Below are 13112 nucleotides of genomic sequence, written 5' to 3'. Positions count from 1 at the left end.
GTTGCTGCTGTTCATGAAAACTAATATATTTTCCCAGAAAACCATATGATTTATGTTGATTGCTTGCTAATACCGTGCTGATGTATGTTTGGTCAAGTTATTTTGTTCCAATGTTGGTGACAACATGAATGTGCCCTGCTGCAGTTTGTTCTTAAACCTTAAACTGTCCAGGAATTATACTTGTTGGTTGATTATTTGTTGCTGAATAATGTATTGTATGTTGGGTCAAGTCACTTTGTTTTGATGTTGATGATACCATGTTGAGCACCATGCTATTTGATTGCTGTTGTTTGGATGATTACATGATGAACATGAATATGCCTTGCTGTCTATTTGTTGGTGTTGGCTGCAATTGCCCCATTTCTAAAAACCTATCACTGATGTTGCCTTGCTGCATAATCCTGCTGCAATATTGAATTGTGTTGTTGGCTGTTGTTTAGATGCTGCATGAACATACTGTAACAGTGCTATGCTACTTGCCATAATGTTTGAATGATGATTAATGATGATTGTTTGATGATGTTGAAATGCTATGCTGTTGCGTATGAATCATAAACTTGCTCATAATATCCATGCTGTTGTGTGCTGATTGAGATGTTTGATGAACACATTATGCTATTGCCGAATCATGCTGCTGCTGTTTTGAAACCTACCAAAATTTCATGATTATGTTGTTTTGCTGTCAGTGTTCATGGCCATATGCTGGTTTTGTTTTTGTTCATGTCCATGAATGATGCTGCTTGAAAATAAGTGCTGTTGTGCTATTAACCATAATGCAAATTGATGTTGAAACATGATGCTGAATGCCATGGCTGCATATACCCTGCTGCAGATTTGAAATATGTTGAATGCTATTGCTTACTTGCTGTTTGAATGATGAATGAAAGTGCTGCTGTTATGATGATGTTGTTTTGCTGTTAAGGCTCATGGCCATATGCTGAATTTGTTTTTGTCCATGAATGATGTTGTTTGAAAATGAATGCATGATGTTGCTGTTACGATGAGCTGTCCAGAAATCCATTGGTTCGTGTTTGGTGTGTATAGTTTGTGGCTACTTGATTCGTTGCATAATTGTTATGATTATATGCTGCTATTCATTTGTTGTTTTGTGATCGAATGCTATGCCATTGCCAAACCCTAATGCTGCATGAACCCAGAAAATATGAAGGTGTTTGGTTGTTATTGCTTTGGTTACTGTTTCATTGGGGCGAGCCAATCAGGACATTTCCTGGGCGCCCCTGAAACGATGTCGTTTCGTTAAATGAAGGCAAATATTACAACTCTGCCATTGTTGACTTTGTTTGACCATGCATTTTTGTTCACATTTCATCCATATTTCACCCAATTTCACAAATCATTTTCTCCTTCATTTTTCATCAAAAAATCTTGAAATTTTTTCCACATGTTCACAAGAATGTCCTTTATTTTATGGTGAATTTTAATTAATTTTTCATGTTCTGGATTTTAAATGATAATTATTTTCTTCACTTGTGTGCATAAATGATACATTGTGCCATTTCAATTGTGAAATTCTCATGTTATATCCAATGCCTTTGAAATTTTTTGTGGTGAAACTAGACACATTGATCTTCATTTCCATATAAAGTTTGTGGATTTCTCATTTGTGGTTTGATAGATATGAATTTTTGAATTAGGGTGTGACAATTTGTGTCACACCAATGATATGCAAATGTATGATTTTTGTTCACATGCTTCCTCTTATCCAAATCACTTGAAATTTTGCATGAATGATCCCTTGTATGTCTAATTGATGTATGATTTTTCTTGGAATTAATCTTGCTGTTTTCCATTTGATTGAGAATTTTCTTCCATACTTGGTCATTTGTTGACTTTTTGTGCTATACCTTGCCAAATCTTTTGTGAAATTCTCAAATCTTATTGTATGACCATGAGATTTCATATGTGATAACTAGACATCTCAAGCTTTGCAATGGTGTTAATCTCATTCATTTCTCTGTTGTTTTCAAATTGATATGATTTTTTGAAGTTGACCCATGCTTGTTGACTTTCACCATGTTTACTTGATTTTGATTTGACTTCATGATTTTATTTGACTGCCTTCCTCTCATCCAAATGCCTTGAAATTTTACATGTATACCATGTTAGATGTTAGGATTGAGTGTGATTTATTTCATGATTTTTGAAAATGTTTGAGTTGACTTTTGAATGAAGTCTTTGCTGTTGACTTTTGTATGCTTCTCTTGCCATGCTTTGCATTCATTTGTGTATGAAATGACCTTGATGCATGATGTAAGTTTGAATCCAATTGTGTTTGCTTCCTACATGATTGATTTTGACTTTGATTGAATATTGCTTGCTGCCTTGACTTTCTTCTTTCATCTTTGACCCTAGGCTAGTCCTAGTGGTCTTCTGAGCTTATGTTGAGTTCATCTGTTTCAGGTTAAGCATCAATGCCTTGAGGATCATTCAAATATTTGTTTGAGTTGAATTATATAATTTGCTAACCTTTGTTTTGTAGGTGACTCATATGCTTGAGTCTTTGTGCCTTGCACAATTGGTCCCTCTGTGTGACCATTGGTTCATTTTCTTTTGCTTTTGACTGTTGACTTGTTTACTAATGAGTTTGACTTTTTCAGGTACCTTAGTTGCCTAAGTTCTTTGAACTTGCTTGCTTGCTTTGCTTTTTAGCATTTGCTTTGAGGTATAATTACTTCTTCTTCATGTAGTCTGGAGACCCGGTCTGTTATTTGACCGGGCAAACTGTCTGAAGTCCTCCTTAAGAGGCAATGCCTGTGTTTGTTTATATTTGTCCTAAGCAGGAAAAGTCCTTCAAGTAAGGCAATTGGTGGAAGGTAGGGATAAGCAATCTATCCCCCACTATTCAGTGTGTCCTCTCTTTGCTCCCATTACATGGTTGAAGCAATGAGATAAATACCCAAGATCTAATCGAGTCAATAATGTGGAGAGAGTTCCTACTTTCTGAACTCCCACACTTTCTTTGATGCTCTCTCTGATTTGAGATAGAAGCAATGAGGCATACTCCTCATCTCCTTTTCATCTGCTTCACCTGAGCCCCTCAATGGCCAGGTTAAGAGCGATCTTTACCTATTACAGTGGACTGTTAAAGTCAAACCCTCTTGTGTGAGCCCCCATTGTTTGGCTATAGAGTGTGTTGCTTGCTATTCATTGATTGATTGATTGCTTCATATGCACTTGCTTGCTTATATGTTATGCATTTATCATCATCATCAATTGCCATTAGTGCATGATCATCTCATTTGTTTTGTGATGTTATCATTGTTGTTTGCCCATGGAGGACAATTGTAAGTCCATTACTTTTGGCATTTGCTCCTATGATATGGAAGGATAGAGTGTAAGACCTCATTGGTCACTCATATCTTCTGTTTATCTGTTTGTATGTGAGGATACAGTTATAAGTCCCTGTAAGCTGGCATCTGTTATCCTGTGATCATAGTTTGATCTGTGTGTTTGTATGTGAGGATACAGTTGTAAGTCCCTGTAAGTTGGCATCTGTTGTCCTGTGATCATAATGTGATCTGTTTGATTTGTATGTGAGGTTGCAGTTATAAGTCCCGGTCAGTTGGCATCTGCTTTCCTATGATCATAATTTGGTTTATCTGTTTGTATGAGAGGTTGCAATTATAAGTCCCTGTAAGTTGGCATTTGCATTCCTGTGATCATATTGTTTCTTTTGTTCTTGTATGTGAGGATCCATTGTAAGCCCCTGTGATGTGGCATTGGATTTCCTGTGAGCATATTGTGGAGTTAACCTAAGTCCAGATAGATTGGCAGTTGACTTCCACATTTCATTCTGGTTTTCTTTTGAGGAGATTGGTGTAAGTCCATTGAGTGGCATCTGATATCCTGTTCTATTTTAGGAGACTGGTGTAAATCCATCTATTGGTATCCGGTATCCGCTTTTTATTTCTTTGCCTGTGGAGATTAGTGTAAGACCATTGAGTGGCTTCTGACATCCCGTTTTATTTTAGGAGATTGGTATAAGCCCAGTGATTGGCATCCGATATCCGCTTTTGCTTGCTTTGTTTGTTTGTTATTATTAATTGCTATTCCAAAGGACACACTTGAATCATCTGCTATATGATTGCAAGAAGTGAACCTTCTAAGGAGTTTTACTATCCATCCTTCATCCATTCATCATTCATTATGTCCTAGACTTTTCACACTTTACCTTTCAAACTTGACATAAGTGTTGTGCAAACATTCTCATTGTTTTCTAACTAAAAACCTGGACTCAAGTCCTTGACCTTTTTCAAACTTCATTTCATAATACTTATTTGAATTGATCTTAATCATACTTTGACTCCAATTTCATAATCATAATCAGTAATTCCACTCATTCACTTGTTTTGGCTTTGTCCATTAATCTTTTCATACATGAGCTATAGGTTTGATTTATCTTAGTGGTTGATGTTAATCTCACCTTCTGTCTTTAGTGATTGAATTGTAAGTCTTCCTTGCCTATTATAGGGTTAACCCTCCCTGGCAAGTTGAAGCTGTTCTCACATGGTGGACGTTGTTGTCTGTATAAGGTTGAGTTTTCTCCCGTGGATAACGTAAGACCTAGGGTTTGTGTTTAAAATTGAACCTAACCCACTTTTGGAAATCTTTTAGCCGAACTACGGCGTTCTGATCCTTACCTTTGATGGAAGGTACGTAGGCAACGGGTTCATCCGTTCGAACCCAATAATAATAAAAATGTATATTCTTTTCTCACCATCCCAATCATGTTTGCACAATATTTTTGTCATAACAAATAATAATTTTTGCATAACAAGTGTGAAAAGGGCTCCCTAGGAGTACCTAGGACGTAGTGGGTGCCTAACACCTTCCCATTGCGTAATTTACCCCTTACCCAGAATCTCTGATCTTTTTATTAGTTTTCTACGTGTAAAACTTCTTAGGCTTTTGTTCGCTTTTTAGCCAGTCCTTTGGATAAATAAAAGTGCGGTGGCGACTCGAAATTTTTCAATGTATCTCATAGCTTATGATTTAATCGATAGATCATATAGCGACGAATACACCGCTACAGAAAAGTGGCGACTCTGCTGGGGAACGAACCCAGAATCCCTGGTTGTATTGCCTACTTTTCACCCTTGTTGTGATATATTGTTATTCTTTATCTGACATATTTTTGTACAATTTGGGATGAATGTATTGATTGTAATGTGTGAATTGCTTGATATACATTTGCTTGTGTGCTTTGGTGATCTGTGAGATGAGTTCTATACCCGAACTCGAGTGCTCTCTAGGATAGGAGAATGGCATAGTCTTGTCGACTGGTGTGGAGTAGTCCTTAGCCAGTTGACTTGCGAGCCCATTCACTTGGTGGAGGTCATGTTGAACTAATAATGTCACACAAGTTATTTGTGGTTAGGCATTATTCTTTCAATCATGTTCCGCAGAAGCCAAGGACCTTAGTTTACCAAACCCATCTTGGCCTATTTTTAGGACCGTAGTGCGGAGGTCGTTCAGATGTCAGTTCTGATACGATTGTTACGCGATACTACACTCATAAGAGTTTCTCTTGAGAATATTCTTGGAATACGAGTATTCGTTCCTCCGAAAATATTCGAAAGATGGAACGATGATTATGGGAACCTCTGATAGAACATGTCTGGCAGGTTTAAACCCTAGTACACTCCCTTTGGGTGGTTCTTAACCGAGACTCCATGCTCGTGACTCTCAACAAACCCGTGATTCGTGGTTGAGTCGTTCAAACATTGTTAATATCAATGGATCCCGGATCAGGTGTAAAACCTAAAATCCACCAAAGCGGCTGGTTGATATTAAGAATGTTTGAACCGGTTCATGTACCGTTAATATCAATGGAACTTGGGTGTCGATAAGGTGAAAACCTAAATCCACCAAAATGGATGATTGATATTAGGGATACATAGAGCTTTCCCACGACCTTTGCTTGGTGTGCTTTGCTTGATCCTTGAGTGTGTTTGTTGCATTCATGCATTCACGCATTTCATCTGCATTCATGTCATCAAAAAGAAAATTTTCAAGGAACTTAAAGGGTTATTTGCAAAATTTTCAGACATGGAAAGACCTAAAAGGCACACAAAGAAGTACAGCTTCAAGCAGCCTGATGTAAAAGAGTTAAGGAATCTGACATCATATGTACTAGATCCCTTGGGTTTCAAGGCTCGCTATGGGAAGCTTCTGCCGTTGTTGACTACTCAAGTGGATGAGGGATTGATGAGCACTCTTGCTCAGTTCTATGATCCGCTCTATCATTGCTTCTTATTTCCAGACTTCCAGTTGTTGCCGACTTTGGAAGAATACTCTCACCTTATTGGGATTCCTATTCTGGATCAAGTGCCGTTCAGTGGCTTAGAGAGTATTCCATCTGCTCGAGAGATTTCCAGCTTGTTGCACATAGATGAAGATCTGATTAGAGCTAATCTGACTACCAAAGGCGGAATTCAGGGTTTTCCCTCCGAGTTCCTCATTGCCCAAGCTACCTTTTATGGGAAGGCCATGAGTGAGGATGCCTTTGAGGCTCTATTTGTTCTTCTCATCTATGGATTGGTGCTGTTTCCCAACTTCGACAAGTTCGTCGACATGAACGCTATTAGGATCTTTTCAATCCTTAATCCAGTTCCGACCTTGTTGGGTGATGCATATGTCTCCATGCATCTGAGGAATATGAAGAATGGAGGAGTCATTGTCTGCTGTTTACCCCTGCTGTACAAGTGGTTTATTTCGCACTTGCCGCAGACAGTTGCTTTCAAGGAGAACAAGGGATGTCTACGGTGGTCTCAGAGACTCATGTCTCTCACCAATGATGATATCACCTGGTATGATCGCGTGTATGATACCGTTCAGATCATCAATTCTTGTGGTGAATTCCCCAATGTGCCTCTTCTTGGTACATGTGGTGGGATTACCTACAATCCTACGCTTGCACGTCGTCAGCTTGGGTTCCCCCTAAAGGATAAACCCCATAACATTCTGTTAGAAGGTGTATTCTTTCAGGAGGGTAAAGATCCCCAAGGCCTGAAAGCCAGATTTGTCCGCGCTTGGCGCAATATCCGCATAAAGAGTAGGAATGAATTGGGTCCAAAGAACTGCATTGCTTTGGAGCCCTACACCTCTTGGGTCAGACAGAGGGCTGCTACCTACCTGATGCCATATGATCATCCGAGACCTACACTGATGGATGTGGCTGGGCCTTCAACCCTCCCTACCCAACGTGTAGAGGAGTTGAGAGAAGAAGACCTTTCGCGTGCCTGGATCCGCGAGAGAGAGGAATTGCTGCAGCAGCTCAAGGAGAAAGATGATATGATTGAATTTCTCGAGCACCGAGTGATCGATGATCCGAATGACACTTGGACTTCTCTGCTTCCTCAATCATCCAAATTCTGGAAAAGGAAGTATGATCAACTTGCAAAGGAGAAAGCTGATATGGAGGCCGCCTATGAGAGAGAGATCAAGAAGTTGTACACTTCTCGTATTCCAGCATCCCGAGCTAATAGGGATCCATAGGATGTCATTTACCTTTCCTCTTTGTAATATTTAAAAAGAATGCTGTACTTCTTTGTCTTAGTATTTTGAATGAAATATTTTCCATGAGCAATTAAAATGTTTAAATATTCAAAATATTGCAAACAAAACCCTAAGGGTTCCTTGAAAATCAAAGCATTTGCGCAAAGCATTTCATGCATCATTCTTGCATAAACAGGTACCCCCTTTGTTTCTGGTCTTCTGGTTCTAACCCTTTGATCTTCATTTATTTTGAAGACAAGCTGACTCACCGGTATTATACGCGAGTCAACTCTGCAAGGATTATGGAGCAATTGGAACAAGAGAACCAGAGCTTGAGAGATGAAGTCGCCAGACTTGGCGCATTGATGGAGCAACTTCTCGCTGCCCAGAATCAGCCTGCTCCTCAACAGCCAGCAACTCCGGTTCAGCGGACGGTAATATCTGAAATAGCTACATCAACGGTGCCTGTCAGTGCCCATCAGCCAAATGCCATGCCTCCCGGTTTTCCTTGGGGGATGCCTCCTGGCTTCATGCCTGATCTGCCAGCTCCTACCTTTGCCCAAATGCCGGCATCTAGCCCGGTCCCTATACCTGTTCCTCCTGTCGTGCATACCATGCCTAGGGTAGACGACACCATTTATCACTCTGAAGCGTCTGAGGGCTCAGATGTTCATGAGAAAATGGATGCAATGAACGATCAATTCCTCGAGCTGAGGAAGGAATTGAGAACTCTCCGAGGCAAAGATCTCTTCGGCAAGTCAGCAGCCGAACTTTGTCTAGTTCCCGGTGTTAAAATACCAGTTAAATTCAAGGTCCCAGACTTTGAAAAATATAAAGGGAACACTTGTCCTTTGGCACACCTAGTCATGTATGCCAGAAAGATGTCCACGCAGACAGACAACGATCAACTCTTGATCCACTATTTCCAAGACAGTTTGTCTGGTGCTGCCCTCCGTTGGTACATGAGCCTGGACAGCGTCAACATCCGCTCTTTCAATGATCTTGGCGAAGCTTTCGTCAAGCAATATAAATACAACGTTGACATGGCGCCTGACAGAGATCAACTCAGGTCTATGTCACAAAAGGACAAAGAGACGTTCAAGGAGTACGCCCAGAGATGGCGTGAGCTGGCAGCTCAAATCACTCCACCATTAGAAGAGAAAGAGATGACCAAGATCTTTCTGAAGACTCTTGGGTCATTTTATTATGAGAGAATGGTGGCTAGCGCTCCCTCTGATTTCACCGAGATGGTGAACATGGGGATGCGTCTTGAAGAAGGCGTCCGTGAAGGACGGTTGTCTAAAGATGATGGTTCTTCCTCTAAACGATATGGGGCGTTTAAGAGGAAAGAAGGAGAAGCTCATGCTGTGCAGTCTCAGCCAAAGCATCGAAGACCCTCTGTTCAGAGGAAGCCTGCACATCATTCTAGACATCAGCATCAGGTGGCTAGTGTGGCACCTGTATTCAAGGATAATGCTCAGCAGTATCAGCATCAGCAGCAATATCCACAGCCGCAGTATCAACAGCAACAGCAACGTCCACAGCAACAGGCTTACCAGCCTCGTGGAAGTACAACCAACCAAGCAAATGTGAACTATGATAGGAAGAAGGTCAGTTTCGACCCTATTCCGATGACATATACAGAGCTTTATCCCTCCTTGTTGGAGAGGAAGTTGGTTTCACCCAGGGATCCTCCTGCAATTCCTGCCAACCCGCAATGGTGGTACAAACCAGACCAGCATTGTGTCTACCATTCCGGTGCTCCGGGCCACAACGTTGAGAACTGTTTCCCACTGAAGAATAAGGTTCAAGACCTCATGAGAAGCGGAATTCTGAGTTTTGAAGACTCCAACCCTAATGTCACCAGGAACCCATTGCCTTCGCATGGGAAATCCGTGAATATGATCCAGGAAGACCTTGGGAAGTACAAGGTGAAGTATGTCAGCCATATCCGGCAGTCATTGGTTGGATTACATAAGATGCTGTGTCAGCACAGCTATTTGAAGCATAACCATGACCAGTGCCGCGTCTGTTCTGTTAACCGTTTGGGTTGTGATCAGGTTCGCCGAGAACTGCAGATGATGTTGAACGAAGGTACCATTGAGATTCTCCAGAATCGCAATGTGGATACAGTTGAGCCCGAAGTGAGTGTCATCTCCCCGGTGTTCAAATTGCCAGAGCCCGTTGTTATTCGGTATAATAGCAACAAGCCTAAAGCTTCGCCTTCTCTGATTATCAAACCTGCCGGCCCTGTGCCGTATTCATCTGATCGAGCTGTACCTTTCCGGTACAATCCTGTCGCTGTCCAGGATGGGGTTGAGGTACCTTTGCCGTCTACTTCCGTGACCACTATTGCTGATGTTAGTGGATTGACCCGCAGTGGTCGTGTATTTTCTGCGCCTGCCAAGGCTGTTGCTTCTGAATCTGTTGTACATCCCGTAGGGAATGCTGTGAATGTTCAGAATCCGGCACTTGATGTTGCCAAACCCTCCTCGGCTGTACAAAAGACTCCTGTTTCTTCAGATGGCCCGAGTGGCATTGTTGATGAAGAATCTGATGAGATGCTGAGGCTCATCAGAAAGAGTGAGTACAATATTGTAGACCAGCTTCTACACACGCCCTCCAAGATTTCTATCCTTTCTCTGTTGCTGAATTCAGAACCCCATAGGGAGTCTCTGCAGAAAGTCTTGGACCTGGCGTATGTCGATCACGACGTCACCCTGGAACAATTTGATAGCATTGTTGCAAACATCACCGCTTGCAACACTCTAAGTTTTTGTGACGCTGATCTCCCTGAGGAGGGAAGAGACCACAACATGGCTTTACATATATCTATGAATTGCAAATCGGATGCAATGTCCAATGTGTTGGTGGACACTGGATCGTCCCTTAATGTATTGCCAAAATCCACACTCTCCAGATTGTCATATCAAGGTCCTCCTATGAGGCAGAGTGGGGTTGTTGTTAAAGCTTTTGATGGGTCGCGCAAGACCGTGATTGGGGAAGTGGATCTACCAATCAAGATTGGACCAAGTGATTTCCAGATCACTTTTCAAGTAATGGATATCCACCCATCATACAGCTGTCTCTTGGGCAGACCATGGATTCACGAGGCTGGCGCCGTGACATCCACCCTACACCAAAAGTTGAAGTTTGTGAAAAACAAGAAATTGGTTGTAGTAGGGGGAGAAAAGGCTCTCCTGGTCAGTAATCTATCTTCTTTCTCGTACATTGATGCAGAGGATGAAGTTGGAACTCAGTTCCAAGCTTTATCTATTGATAAACCAATCGAGAAGAAGTCTCCTTCATTCACTTCCTACCGTGATGCTAAGCTGGCCATTGAATGTGGTGCAGTTGCTGGATTAGGGAAAGTACTTGAACTTGAAGATAACCGATCCCGGGCTGGCATTGGCTATGGTTCTGGGGCATGCAATGAGCAAGGTCTGTTCACCAGTGGAGGTTTCATCCATGCTGATCAACCTGCTGAAGAGGAAGCTGCTGCTGTCATTGAAGAAGAAGATGCAGAAGATCTGAACAACTTTGTTATTCCTGGTGGTGTCTGCCACAATTGGGTCGCTGTGGATGTTCCTACAGTTATCCATAGATCAGAGTAAATTGTTCATTTTGTTTAAAACCCTTCTCCCATGCCAAAAGGAGAAGTGATGACATTGTTGGCAAAGCATATATACAATGATATTTTCATTCAATTTTTGCATTGTCAAAACATTTGTTTTTCCTTTGTTTTCACTTTTTGCTTTTCTTTATGAAATCAGTGATCACAAAAAACCATAAAAACAAAAATAAAAGCTGTAAAAGCAACATTTTCTTCATCTGCATAATGATTTGCTTGTTTAAATGCTGAATTTTTTCTTAACCAAAATCATTATGCAGGTTGATCCTAAAACCCATTGAACATAATGATCCAACGCCATCTCCCAACTTTGAATACCCTGTATTTGAGGCAGAAGAAGATGACGTTGAAGAGATTCCTGATGAGATCACCCGTCTCCTTGAGCACGAAGAGAAGATCATTCAGCCGCATCTCGAAGACTTGGAAACAGTCAACTTGGGATCTGAAGATTGTGAGCGCCTGGTGAAGATTGGGGCACTTCTTGAAGGGTCTGTTAAGGAAGATTTGATCAGCTTGCTACGAGAATATTCAGATATCTTTGCTTGGTCCTATGAAGACATGACGGGTTTAGATACAGATATTGTGCAACATTTCCTGCCTTTGAAGCCTGAGTGCGTGCCTGTGAAGCAGAAGCTCAGAAGAACTCATCCAGATATGGCAGTGAAGATCAAAGAGGAAGTTCAGAAGCAAATTGATGCGGGGTTTCTGGTGACTTCGACATATCCTCAATGGGTGGCCAATATTGTGCCTGTTCCTAAGAAGGACGGAAAAGTCCGTATGTGCGTTGATTACAGAGATTTGAATAAAGCTAGCCCAAAAGATGATTTTCCTCTACCACACATTGACATGTTGGTAGACAATACAGCTAAATTCAAAGTCTTTTCCTTTATGGACGGATTTTCCGGATATAATCAAATCAAGATGGCACCAGAGGATATGGAGAAGACAACATTCATCACACCTTGGGGAACATTCTGTTATCGAGTGATGCCCTTCGGTTTGAAGAACGCCGGAGCCACGTATCAACGAGCTATGACTACCTTGTTTCATGATATGATGCACAAGGAGATAGAAGTCTATGTTGATGATATGATTGCTAAGTCCCGAACGGAAGTTGAGCATATTGAACATTTGTTGAAGCTTTTTCAGCGTCTGAGGAAGTTCCAGCTTCGTCTGAATCCAAACAAATGCACTTTTGGAGTCCGTTCCGGCAAGTTGTTGGGTTTTGTGGTAAGTGAAAGAGGTATTGAGGTTGATCCTGCCAAGGTCAAAGCAATACAAGAGATGCCCGCACCCAAAACTGAGAAGCAAGTCCGAGGTTTTCTTGGCCGCTTGAACTATATTTCCAGATTTATATCCCACATGACTGCCACATGTGCGCCGATATTCAAGCTCCTTCGGAAAGATCAGTCTCATGATTGGACCGAAGATTGCCAGAAAGCTTTCGACAGTATCAAAGATTATCTGTCCGAACCTCCGATTTTGTCTCCGCCAGTAGAAGGAAGACCTCTGATTATGTACTTAACAGTTCTTGAAGACTCGATGGGTTGTGTACTCGGTCAACAAGATGAATCAGGGAAGAAGGAGTTTGCTATATACTACCTCAGTAAGAAGTTTACCGATTGTGAGTCTCGGTACTCTATGCTTGAGAAGACGTGCTGTGCTTTAGCTTGGGCAGCTAAGCGTTTGCGCCAGTACATGATAAATCATACCACTTGGTTGATATCCAGAATGGATCCAATTAAGTATATCTTCGAGAAGCCTGCTTTAACTGGGAGGATTGCCCGTTGGCAGATGCTGTTGTCTGAGTATGATATTGAGTATCGAGCCCAGAAAGCTATCAAAGGTAGTATCTTGGCTGACCATCTAGCGCACCAGCCGATTGAAGATCATCAGTCTGTTCAGTATGACTTCCCTGACGAGGAAATTCTGTATTTGAAGATGAAAGATTGCGATGAGCCTA

This window comes from Lathyrus oleraceus, chromosome 1, assembly GCF_024323335.1.
Source record: "Lathyrus oleraceus cultivar Zhongwan6 chromosome 1, CAAS_Psat_ZW6_1.0, whole genome shotgun sequence".
In the NCBI taxonomy this organism is placed as follows: domain Eukaryota; kingdom Viridiplantae; phylum Streptophyta; class Magnoliopsida; order Fabales; family Fabaceae; genus Lathyrus; species Lathyrus oleraceus.
Note: the sequence above shows the minus strand (reverse complement) of the source record.